At 44.5% G+C, this 12,523-nt stretch overlaps 1 protein-coding gene across 7 annotated transcripts in view; it reads left to right on the forward strand.

The window, feature by feature from the left end:
• The window catches only part of KCNMA1 (potassium calcium-activated channel subfamily M alpha 1), a 762,000-nt gene that overhangs the window by 356,749 nt on the left and 392,728 nt on the right, over positions 1–12,523 (forward strand). The window lies entirely within an intron of this gene.

A 12,523-nucleotide genomic window follows, 5' to 3' on the forward strand; every position in this document is an offset into this window, starting at 1 on the left:
TAATAGCTCACTGCAACCTTAAACTCCAGGGCTTAAGTAACCCTCTTGCCTCAGCTGCCTGAGTAACAGGAGCCACAGACCCATATCACCATGCCTGACTAATTTTTTCTATACTTTGTAGAAGTGCAGGCTTTCTGTATTGCCCAGGTTGGTCTCAAACTCCTGGCCTCAAACAGTCCTCCTGCCTCAGCCTTCCAAAATGCTAGGATTATAAGTGTGAGCCCTGTTTCTGGTCCCCATACTCATTTTTGAATGAGAACGGGCATGGTGTGATGTTTGCTGAATGAACAATATTCATCAGTCAATCTTCCCTTTGATTAATGGAAGTATATAAACCTTTAATTGCTTGGATGGAAAGGAGATAGCTCCAGCATCCCTTTTCACTTTTTTCACTTGAGCTCTTACAAACTAAAAGGTCTCCACAGCCCACATCCAGAAAGATACTGTAGCCTCCTCAGGCAGCTTTAAAAATCAGCACCTTCAGTTGCTTGAGGTCAAGTGTAGAAACAGGGAGACTGCATAGGAGGATATTATAATCATCTAGTAGAAGATGATGGTATCTTGGACATAGTTTGGGGCAGTGGGAATGGTGAGAAGTGAGGTCTGCAGAATCTATCAACAGTAAGTCCAGAGAATGAGTGCCAGGAGGAATGCCATTTTCAGTTTGGAGATGCTTTATGTCCTCAGAGGTCAGTTGTCTGAGCAGATCTTGGGTGCTGGTGTCTTTGCTGTGGTCAACCCCAGCTTCTTGGGGGTTGGTGTGTGGATTGTGTGTTAGAGAATCTATTCAAGTCCTCTCAGTTGATTCCTTCCCATGGGGGGAGGGATGGCATCAATCACTCAGAATTTTTAAAGTACATCAGCTTGCTGGACAGTCCCCTCCCATCCCTGTCCTCGTCCTGCCACATCATGGAAAAGCTATTCTCGTGTGGCCTCTGCATTTTGCATTAGTTGACCTCTTAATTGTCAGGGACTGAATCTGAGCCCCAGGGATCCGAGGTCCAGGGAATGATCCTTCTTGCTGGAGTTTGCTTGGAGCATGGGCTGCAGACACTGCAGATGGGCCTGTTAGTAGCTCCTCACCTCCTGGAGGAGGGCTTCAGCAAAGCTCTCTATACAGCAAGGATGACTTCCTGAGGACATCTGAGCAGACTCAGGGCAGAGATGAACTAGAGAAGGGAGGAACCCTGCAACCAGCTGACATCTCAGGTGCCTTGACCCTGAGCCCAGCCCCCTCTCCATGAACATTATTTACTGGTCAGCAAGATATTTCCTGATATTTGCTGTATTCCCTTTGCCATGTAAGGCACTCCGAGCAGTTATCTGTGACCTGAGCAATGTGCTCCGTTTGTGGGTCTGACATCTGCAGGTTAGCAGGCACCTGTGGGAGCTTGCAGAGCATGGGGGCCTGAGAGGCACACTTTGGGCACAAAGGTGGAAGGTATACAGAGGTGGGTTTTGCTCCCGAGGGGTCTGGTTACAGAGGTGGTCATCAAATTAAATGGAAATGCAGAGCAGGCGCTGATCCTAGGCGTGTCTGTGATTGAAAAGCAGCTCAGTGAACTCCCAAGGACCATGGTATTCATACTATTCCAGCACAGAGAAAGAAGATGACCCGGGAAAAGACAGGTGTGGCCAGGAGAAGCTTCCTGAATAGAGCTCCCCAGACAGTAGGATCTGTGAGTTGGAGAAGAGGGATGAGGGTGGGAAGATGGACACCATTGAAAGAAAGACTCAGAGGTGGAAGGAACTGGTGAGCACGCCCACTGTCACATTTCCCACTCTCCCTAGAGATCTGAAGACCCATTCTGTAAAATCCGAGTTTCTTCCACTTGTCTTCCTCTCCTTGCATGGAGAAGGCCCTGGCAGGAGACACGGGAGTCAGAGCTGATGACATAAATGGTGAGCACCGGGCCTCCTTGCTGCCCTCTCTTCCTGGTGCTGGTTTCCTGTGCTGCTCTCCTACCCCCTTGCCCTTCTGCTATGTGATGATGGTGAGACGGGCGCAGCCTTCTGAGAACTTTCTGGAGACTTAGATGATGTCCATGTGTTTTGTGGGGTTTGTAGTAGTTTCATGTCTTTCACTTGTGAGTAGTTAGACCAACTATGCCCTCTCGGGGGAGCAACCCCTGGGCCGATGGCAAGGGGAAGACAGGCCCTCTGGGCTTTGGGAGTTTCCTTCGTTTTCATCTAGCCTCCTGATTTGGCCTCTGTCTCTGACCCACAGTAAGACTTTAGACAAGCCAGTTCCTCACTGTGTCCCAATTTTCTCCAAATGCAGGCCCAGGACTAGGTGATCTTGATTGCGTCTTGTAGTAACATTCAGTTACTCTTTATATCCTAATCTTTGGATGTATCCGTGGTGGTCAGTTCCTTGGCTTTGGGGAAACTTCCAGCTTCTCTCTTCTCTGTTAGACAGGCAGTGGACGAAGAGCCCTGACTTTCTGGGCCTTTTTTTTTTTTTTTTGAGATAGGGTCTTGCTCTGTCATTTGGGGTACAGCGCAGCAGCAGCATCATAGCAGAGGGCAAGCTCAGACTCCCCAGCTGGGGCTCATTCTCTTTTGAACCTTTTGCCAGACTGCAGCTAGTCAAGAAGGAAACTGTGCAGCCCAGGGCTATTCTGTCAAACCCGAGCTCAGGAAATTTTACTTGGTGTATGCTTTTTGAGGTCTTTGAGCCTTCCCAATAAGTAGGACCTGCCTTCTCTGTGGTCGATCCAGGATTGCCCATGAAAGAGATTCTCAGCTAAGCAGCCCTTCCATACACAAGATCATCATCACCAAGTTTTTATACTGATGCACAAATCTAAACAGGGGCCTTGGGACTAATCACCATGTGTTAACTGCTGGAAGCAACAGGACCAATCTCCTGCAATGGCAGACACCATGGTGAGCTGGGGCCCATCCCATCGATACCACGTCCCCCAGCCTCTGTCACTCCGGAGCGCACCAGGAGATGGCTTCTGCGGTAGTGAGGTTTACCGTCCAATAGAAAGGAAACCTTGTGGTAGTTGGCTAACCAACCAAACTGACTCCATTTCCTCTCCCAATCAATAAGTATTAATCACCTACCATATCCCAAAACCTGCTTTCCTTCTGTGTCTCTGGGAGAGCGAATGAAGTCGGGGTTGGCTGGCCCGGCTTCCTGGTGTATATTATGCTTATGTCTGTGCTTTTGGCTTGCTGGTCGCCTTTGCTAGAATGAAATAAATAGTGGCCTTCCACTAGGCATGGCTCAGCAACTCTGCTAGTGTCCTGTGCTTTATTGGGCAATAAATTAATACAGAGCACTGCCAAGGAAACAGATAAATGGATAGGACAACAAGCACATTTTTAACAAGGAAAATGGCTTTGTTTCTCAGCAGCATCATTTAAATGATTAGCTCAGTTATTATTGTAGGTTCCTTGATTGGGGATGGAGGAGGGGCTGCTGATTAAAGGCACAGAAGGAAGGACATCCCGGGGCATCCTCAACGCCTCAGCGGGGAATAGGGGGAGGATTCATTTAGGAGCCTAGGTTCTGAGAAAGGCCTGCATTTTAGTCATGTGTGATAGAAATTTTGCCTGTGTTTTAAGCCTATAAATAGCATATGGTTCTTGGCTGGCCATACCTGCAGGCTGTAATCAGGATAGTCACACATGAATGAGTTAGGACAAAATCTTTTATGGTTTGTCATGGTCATTAACTGCGTTAACTGGCATTAACTGACCTAGGGTTAGCAATGGCAAAAAGGGGAAGGAGACCCGGAGAGGAAGCTCCTTGTTTGCAAAGCAGAGCTCTGCAAAGCCAAGAAGAATGCTGGCCTTCCTCACAAAGGAAACCGGCTAGGCTCCAGAGAGGGCAATAAAAAACAAAAAGAGAATCCCCTCCTGTCCTGTATAGACTTGCAAACATCAAATCGTATATGTCTTTTCACAACTAATTTCTGTAGGAGGTCCTATCCCCACTAGAATATCAACTGAATAAGTGGCTTGTGTCACTCGTTCTGTGCCATATTCCTTGTGCTAGGAATGGTGCACAGTATGTAGTAAGAGATCAACAAATATGTGTGAAATAGATGAAATTATTTTTTTGAGACAGAGTGTCACTTTGTCACCCTGAGTAGAGTACTGTGGCGTCATAACTCACAACAACCTCAAACTCTTGGGCCCAAGAGATCCTCTTGCCTCAGCCTCACCAGTGGCTGGGACTACAGGTGCCCACCACAATGCCAAGCTAGTATTTGAGACGGGGTCTCACTCTTGCTTAGGCTGGTCTCCAACTCACAAGCTCAAGCAGTCCACCCGCCTCGGCCTCCCAGAGTGCTATGGAATAAATGAAATTATAAGTGGACTGCTTTCCACCCTCCAGATTATATCCATTATTTCTTTACAGCTTAACTACACTTCCCCTGGCTCCTTCCCTGGCTCCTCCTGTCTGAGTGACCCATTTTCTCCTCTGCTCACCTATTAACTCTTCTTTTCCTTTCTTTTTAGAAACCAAGGGCTTGTTTTGGACCCTGTTTCCTATTGTCTCCATTTGACATTAAAATCTTATAATATTGACCTTCTTTTATATTCATTCCACAGATCTTTTCAGGTTGCTATAAAATTTTTATCTGCATTTCTGTAGGAATCGATGAGTTGCCTGAATGCGAACTCAATTCATCTCGCAAGCGTAATAGCTCTTCCTAATAGGCTCTTCATGTAATGTAATAAGTACTTCAGAAAATAACCTAGCCCTCGCTGGATATATTTTTTTTCTTCACTTTGAATGATTGGTCTGTGTGCTTAATCGCTCAAGAACTCAGCTTTCTGATAGAGATTGAATTTATATTTGCATGTGAACAACCTGCTGATTTTTATTTTGGAAAAACAGAAACAAAGGGAGAATAAGAGAGAAACAGGAGGAAAGTAAGTAAGAGAGAGAAAGAAAATATGACTGTATGCTTACGTTTATAACTTACTTTATGGTAAGTTTTGAGGACTTATTTATAGCTTCTTTATGGAAGATATTTTACAAGAAAGTAAGTGCTATAGGATGTGATCTCAGAGAAAAGGGTAGATGAATAGATGCTTCCTCTGCCTTAGGGACTGTAATCTGGGTAACTTCTGGTAATGGGAGCTCTTCAAGCTTTCTCATCTCTGGTACTTAGGACATTTCCATGTATCTCTGCTTGGTAGGGGGTTGAGAAGAAATGGCAGCTCTTTGGCAAGGGGTATTGGAATAAATCATTTGCAATAGAAATGCATTTACGAAGATAGTGTGCCGTACCCTGGCCAGGAATCTTAGGGATGACTCAAAGCCTTTTTGAAACACTGCCATATAATTAAAGAAAACCAACGTAATGATCTAACATTTAACATGATTCTTTATAGTTTTACTATTGGCCTGGAAAAGAGTTGCAAAAATAGCTTCATTTAATTACAAAGAGAAACATAATACATACACTTAGAAGCCTATACATGTATATTTACTTCATTGAAGAAATTATTATTTGTATAAATAGTCCACCATGTGTGACCAAGAATATTAATTTAGGATCTATGCTTTATTCGTCCCATTCATTTGTCAACACGTATTCATTGAGGATGTGTCTTACTATAGACTTTACAAAGACCACAAGAGGTACGCTCAAGATATAACATCAAGGGCTGATAGTCTGATTGGTGAGACGGGACATATACACACCGACAGTTAACATCAAGTGGTATGGAATTGTCTGCCTTCAAAATATGAATGATGGAAACTGTTTTGGAATATCAAGCAAAGGGAAACAAGAATCTGGGCATCAAGGCAGGCACTCACTCATTTTTTCATTTGTCTAATAAGTGTATGTAAAGCACATACTATGTTCCAGGTACTGACCTGGGTGCTGGGTATACAGCAAGGACTAACTAGTCTGGGTCTCTATCCCTACAGAGTTTATCTTATTTTGAGGCCAGACAAGGGATCGACAAGTAAAGAAGTAGATAAGCCAAGTTGTTTTGGTGAATGATAAGTCAATGAAGGAATGAAGTAGGGTGAGGGGCAGGCCAGTGCCGAGGGTTCCTGTGTGCATGTACACACTCGCTCACAACTCAGGTGCGGCTTTAGAAAGGATGGTCAGGAAAGGCTTCGAGGAGAAGCTGGCCTGAACTCATACATGAATAAGGACAGGGAAATTGCAGACGGGATGGCATTCTGTCTTCTCTTTGGAAGGCCAGGAAGGTATGATCTGAAGACTGGGAAAGAGATATTCTAGACCATTTCAGACCATCTGAGCTTCTTCCCCCCAAAGAAGTGGGGTTGTAGTGTTTTGTATTACATACGAACTCAAGTGAATCAATGCATTATGTTGGTAGCTGTTCACAAGTGAGATTTTGGGATTTTTGTTTGTTTGTTTGCATCTTTTAAGATGGTCATTCTCCAATGAAAAATACCATAGTAACTAGCACCCAGTCAGCAGCCCCTGCGCTGGGACTTTATATAACATTTACTTCTAGAGCTCTTACTTTGTGCCAGGCACTGTTCTGAGTGCTCTGTAAAAGTATGAACCTATTAATCCTTGTAGCTATTTGAGGATGTCTTCATCCCGCTGACAGCTGCAGGAACTGAGGCATGGTGATATCACTGGGAAGTGGTCTGGTTACATGGTCTTAGCCTTTCACTACTGTGCCTCCTTTCCATGAAAGGAGTGGGCATCCGTGTCACTCAGGATGCTTCTCAGTGTCCTCAGCCTTGAGCATCCTTGACCTGTGGAAAGAGAATAGAGTCCTTTTCTAATTGCTTAGGGGGCCTGCAGACTTCCTGCCAAGATGGAAACGTTCTCTATCTGCTCTGCCCAGTATATATACAGTTGCCATGAGCACAAGTAGTGCTTGAATTATAGCTAGTACAACTGAGGAACTGAGTTGTTAATTTTTACTTCACACGAATATAAATCTAAAAATTGAAGTAATATAGAATATTTTTCTGTCAAACAGAGACTAATTAGGTAGGCCAAATTTTCACAAGATGCGACAACTTATAACGTATGAAACGTTGTGAGACCGTAACAGGAGTGTGAGGCGCATGGATTCTTTCTAGTATCTCATTAGTAATTCTTAATCATATGTTAGGTGGAAAATATTTTGGATATATTTGGTTCAATTAAAACGTTTTACCCATGAATATCATCTTTAAAAAAAAGAACATAGCTAACTAGGATATTTAAAATTACAAATGTGGCTGGTATCCTTGAATATTTCTATTGGAGGGTGTAGACCTGAAGTTCACCCTCAGGGTTCTGGAAAGAGTGTTTGAACAAAACTGTGTTTTGGATGGACATTGAGCTGTCATCCTAAGGATCAATACTCCATGGACTTCTGGGTCCCCTTGGGGTTCACTCCTGTTCCCAGTCCCCAGGGACCAACAAGTGCTGGGGCTCTTTAATCCTTAGATCTTGTTGATGGAGTGCCAAGGGAAAGAGGTTGGTAGGAATTTATATATTGCACACAACATTTGCTTTGTTCAAAAAGATGTGGATTGTATTCAAGTTGGGGAGTCTCTTAACCCCTTATTCCTTCTACCTTTGATAGTTTCTTGGCAAGGACTGAGGCCTGCATTGCCACTGGCAGGAAGCAGCTGTTCACCCATCCTGATGCTTGAGGGTCAAACCCCATACTTGAGCCCAGAGGTGCCCAGGAGGAGGAAGTGAGAGGGCTGCATTTGCCTGGGGACCCTGTAGAGCTAGAAAGAGCCTGACAAAAAATACTGGCTGCTGAAATCTGGATGACAGCAAATATCCATATATTGTTTGGGTGTGGTTACAACCCAGGTGCCATACTTCACTTGTGGCTAGAATCCTTGAATATTTCTATTGGAGGGTGTAGGCCTGAAGGTAGATCCAGCTTGTGGCAATAGGGGTAGAGACCCACCTGGTGGCAGCCTCCAAGTCATTGTGGTTTCAAGGAAGCATGTGAGTGTATGTAGGGAAAGGTGGGGCTCCCCATGGCTGAGCTATCTCTGGAGCGCTCTTCCAGGACCATTCTGATGCAGACTTTGGGGACTGAGCAGTTGCCAACTTTGCCAGTGCAGAGACCCCATTGTCCAACGCAGCCTAAGCCACTGACAATCGCTGTATGTTCCACTTTGCTCTGCTTTGCTCCTAAGAACCCTCCTATTGGCTGTTTAGGTGAACATAGTCCTAGCTGCACATTGGAATTACCTATATTCTAATGCATAAAAAAATAAACTAGTATCTGGTTCTCCCCTCCATAGATGCTGATGTAATTGCTCTGGGGTATAACTTGGAAACCTAGTGTTTTTTTGTTTTGTTTTGTTTTTTTAAAAAGACAGAGTCTCACTCTGTCACCCAGGTTGGAGTACAGTAGTATGATCGTAGTTCACTGTAGCTTCGAATCCCTGGGTTTAAGAGATCTTTCTATCTCTCCCTTCTGAGTAGCTGGGATAATAGGCCCATGCCACCATGTCCAGCTATTTAAAAAAAAAATTTTTTTTTTGTAGGAACGCAGTCTTACTTTGTTGCCTAGGCTGATCTCCATCTCCTGGAATCACATGTTTCTCCCACCTTAACCTTTCAAAGTTCTAGGATTATAGGCTTGAGCCACTGCACCCAGACTTCAGTCTGGATTTTAAAAACAAGATCTTAAGTTCTCCTTCTACCCAAGGATCTGATAAATTAGAAAGAATGTTCTCAAAGTGTGTCAGAACTACAGGGGACGGCGGCGTGGGGAGGTTGTCAAAAATGTAGATTTCTGAATTATTCATGAGACCTTTGGTATCAAAATATTTGGAAATATATTTTAACCTACTGCCTAAGTAGACATTCAGTACAATACAGTTTCAATCTTACCATATTGTGTCATTAACAACCTAGTCTGAATTTGTTCATTATTTCCTGTGTTTTTAAAGAAGGCCAAGAAAGAGAGTTAATGGAACACTCAAACAGATCCTTCCTGGTGAAATTTCAGGAACTTGGGGAGACCTTTTGGGGGTGAGGGGTTCTTCCAGATTCCCCTGAAGTGAAGGCATTAAGGTGACTACATGTTCCTCAAACCAGAGGTGGGACAGTGTTCCACTTAGTCATTCTGGGGGGCACTGTCTCCATGCAGTGGAAAAGCAGCTTATGTCACAGCTTGGCCAAGCCTCCTTGGGTCATTCTCTTCCTCTTCCTCCCAGCCTGGGGGCTGCAGGGACCTTCTGCCATGAGATGCTTGGTTTGCGTTTCTTTGCACTACTGCGGTGTCTCCTGGGATCGCTTTTGTTCATTTGTCACGGGGGGCTTGTGTTCAGTGAATTACCACGCTTGCTCAGGTAGCAGCACAGAGCCACCCTCTGTGCCGAAATCAAGCCAGCCCATCCTGCGTGGTCTAACGTTTTCTTTAGAAGTAGTAGTTGCAAGCAATTGGTTCCAGCCACTCCCTGATTTATTATTTGAGCTACAGAGAGCATATTACGCACCCAACCCCTTCACGAGTTAGAGTTCAGTGTGGGATCAGAGGCTGGACTACTCTTTTCATCAAGAAGTGATTCTGAGAGCAAGTTGTGTTAGATTGCTCACTGACACAGCAGATGCTGCTTCCCACAGCCTTAGGAACTGGGTTTAATGGACTGCCTCTGATCTGAAATCTTGAGATCCCCATTTTCCTCCCTCTCAGCCTCCAGTGACTCAGTCCGAGTGGGTCGGTCCCCATCATCTCAAGCAATTTATTAATCATGTCCATTGCCGGACAAGATCTTAGAGAAAATAACCACTCATCCATCGGGGACCACTGACATCATGGAAAGAATACCTACCTCTCCCAGAGACTCCTGTACTATGCAGGCAGCGTGTGTGTGTGTGTGTGTGTGTGTGTGTCTGTGTGTGTGTGTAAGCAATGTGGAGGTTTTAGACATTGTCATTCACCTGCTGGCATGTCAGGTGTATCATGTTATTAAGGAGAGAACCTGAAATTCTCTTGGAGTGGCTACAAGAGCACTATTCACTTTAAACTGTGCTTTCTTTCCATCTTCTGGATATTTAGCAGCCAGTGTGTGAGGATGTATTAGGCCTCTCAGGGCCTAAGTGCAGCTTAAATTGGATGGTCATGTTCTTTGGCATCTACCCAGGGTACTTCTGATACTGAAAAGGAGGTGCTCTTAATAATTATCCCAGAACATCAGGCACACTGGGATGTGGAGTCTCCTTAGGCGTAGAGACTTGGCACAGTCGACTGTCAAGAAGCTTCTGTTCTTGGTGTGTTAAAATGCCATCATAGCTGGGCACAACAGAGAATCCCACAGCAATGCCACTGCTTTGGAAGTCTGAGCCCAGAGAATTGCTTGAGCCCAGGAGTTCAAGATAGCCTGGGTAACATAGCAAGATTCTGTCTTAAAAACAAAAAGCAAAAAACAAAAAAAAAACAAAAAAAAAGAAAAGCCAGGATGGTGGCAGGCACCTGTAGTCCTAGCCACTTGGGAGAATGAAGCAGAAGGATCTCTTAAGCCCAAGAATTTAAGGTTACAATGTGCCATGATGTCACCTCTGCACTGCAGCCCGGGTGACAGAGTGAGAACTTATTTCAATGATTTTCAATTGGTGTGCTGTGGCACACTGGTGTGCCATGAAAGGATCTTAGGTGTGCTGAAAATTTTAAAGATCATTAATTAAATTATTTTCAAAACAAATTCAAAGCACAGTACGTATATTCTTTTTTTTTTATCAGCATAAGTTAAGTGTGACATGGAAGTTTAACTATAGGTTCAAGTGTGATAAAAATGGTTGAAAAACATTACTTTATTTCTATTAAAAAATTTTGCCATCAGAAGTCAGTCGGCATTCTGTTGTAATAAAGAATTTCTTCCACCGTATCCTAAACAGGTGATCTCCTGTGTCAACTTAAATGTCTTCAGGGACAGGAAACTTGGTACCACCTGTAGCAAACTGTTCTATTATCAGATGGTTTTCCCTGTTAGAGTGAGATTCATTAGAAGACTTTGCTTGGCTCAGCACCTGTAGCCCAAGTGGCTAGGGTGCCAGCCACATACACCAGAGCTGGCAAGTTCATATCCAGCCCAGGCGTGTCAAACAACAATGACAACTACAACCACAAAATAGCCAGGCCTTGTGGTGGGCACCTGTAGTCCTAGCTACTTGGGAGGCTGAGGCAAGAGAATTGCTTAAGCCCAAAAAGAGTCGGAGGTTGCTGTGAGCTGTGATGCCATAGCACTCTACCAAGGGCGACACAGTAAAAATCTGTCTCAAAAAAAAAAAAAAAAAAGACTTTGCTGACATGAGATTGATAAATATGCTAATAATGTGTATAATAAAGCTATAAACATACAATTTCCTTGGAGAGGGAGAGAGGGTTGCTATGGTTTGGGAGTTGAGTAGGGTCAATGTCTAGTCAACTCAAACCCATTTGGGGGGGGTTGGCCATCATGACCCCCTTCTAGCCTTGGTGCCTTTTCACCAAAGAACTCAGGGAAAGCTGATGAAACTTCATGGAGTTCCATGAGGGAAGGTGTGGTGGAGAGGGTTTCTGGGGCACTGGAGACCTCATAAACCCAATTTGGTAACTATTTTGGTGTCATGAACTAAAAGAACAATGGCAAGGACTTAGACCTGGATCTGAAGCTAAGTTCTGCCTTTTGCGCAAGATATTTAAGCTCCCTGTGCCTCAGTGGCTGTACTCTCAGTATAGAAATGCCTCTTCCTTCTTGAAGGCAATGGCTCCTCACTCAGTTAAATTTAGTTGGTGTTCCCCAGCTTCCTCCACACAGAGCTCATCCCTGCCCCTGTCATGTTTAATGCTTAAACTGTCTTGGTCCCTCTAAGCCCATAACATTCACAAGAGAGTCTTCAAGGAGCTTTTGGATGCCCTGTTTGCGGTGTGAGGAATGTTCATCTTCACTGGGCTCATTCCTTCTCATCTTTCTTCCTTGGGAAAGCACCCCAGCCCTGCCCCACCCCTGCCGGCCACTCTGTGCAGCTCACCTCTCCGTCTCTTCAGAGTCTTCCTTGCAGTGTATAATTGTGACTCACTGGTGGGATCGTTTGTTGTCTGTCCATCCTCCAGACTGTGAGTTTCATGAGCACAGGGCTCCTTGGTTTTCTGCTGTATATCCAGGCACGATGCTTGGTAGTCACTCGAGAAATGTTCGTTATTTGAATAATAAATGAATGAGCTGGTGAAGGGTGGGGACACAACAATCAATAGCACCCTTTCTATCCTCAAAGAGGAGATGTCAGGCAAGAGACCAAGAAGAAAGCTGATGACTATGACATAGAGCAAGGAGTGCTTTGATGGTGGCATACTTGGGCTTCTGGAGGCTGCCATCATGGAGTAGCAGACTTAGGGTGCTTAGGGAAAGCCCAGCAGTTGTCACCTTTCTGTGTCTGTAGATTGATTACCCAATAGAAGAAAATAAAAAGAAAAGAAAGAATCAAGACACAAACAAAAGCCCAATCACTTTGCACACTTGACATATCATTGAAGACAAACTCTTGAGTGGCAACTTAAAATTACAAACTTGGGTGCTGCTGGAGGGAGTGTGCCAAGCAGACAAGTGTTCTTAGGA

The sequence above is a fragment of the Otolemur garnettii genome, unplaced genomic scaffold (assembly GCF_000181295.1).
Source record: "Otolemur garnettii isolate 467f Iridium unplaced genomic scaffold, OtoGar3 scaffold00008, whole genome shotgun sequence".
NCBI classification, from domain to species: domain Eukaryota; kingdom Metazoa; phylum Chordata; class Mammalia; order Primates; family Galagidae; genus Otolemur; species Otolemur garnettii.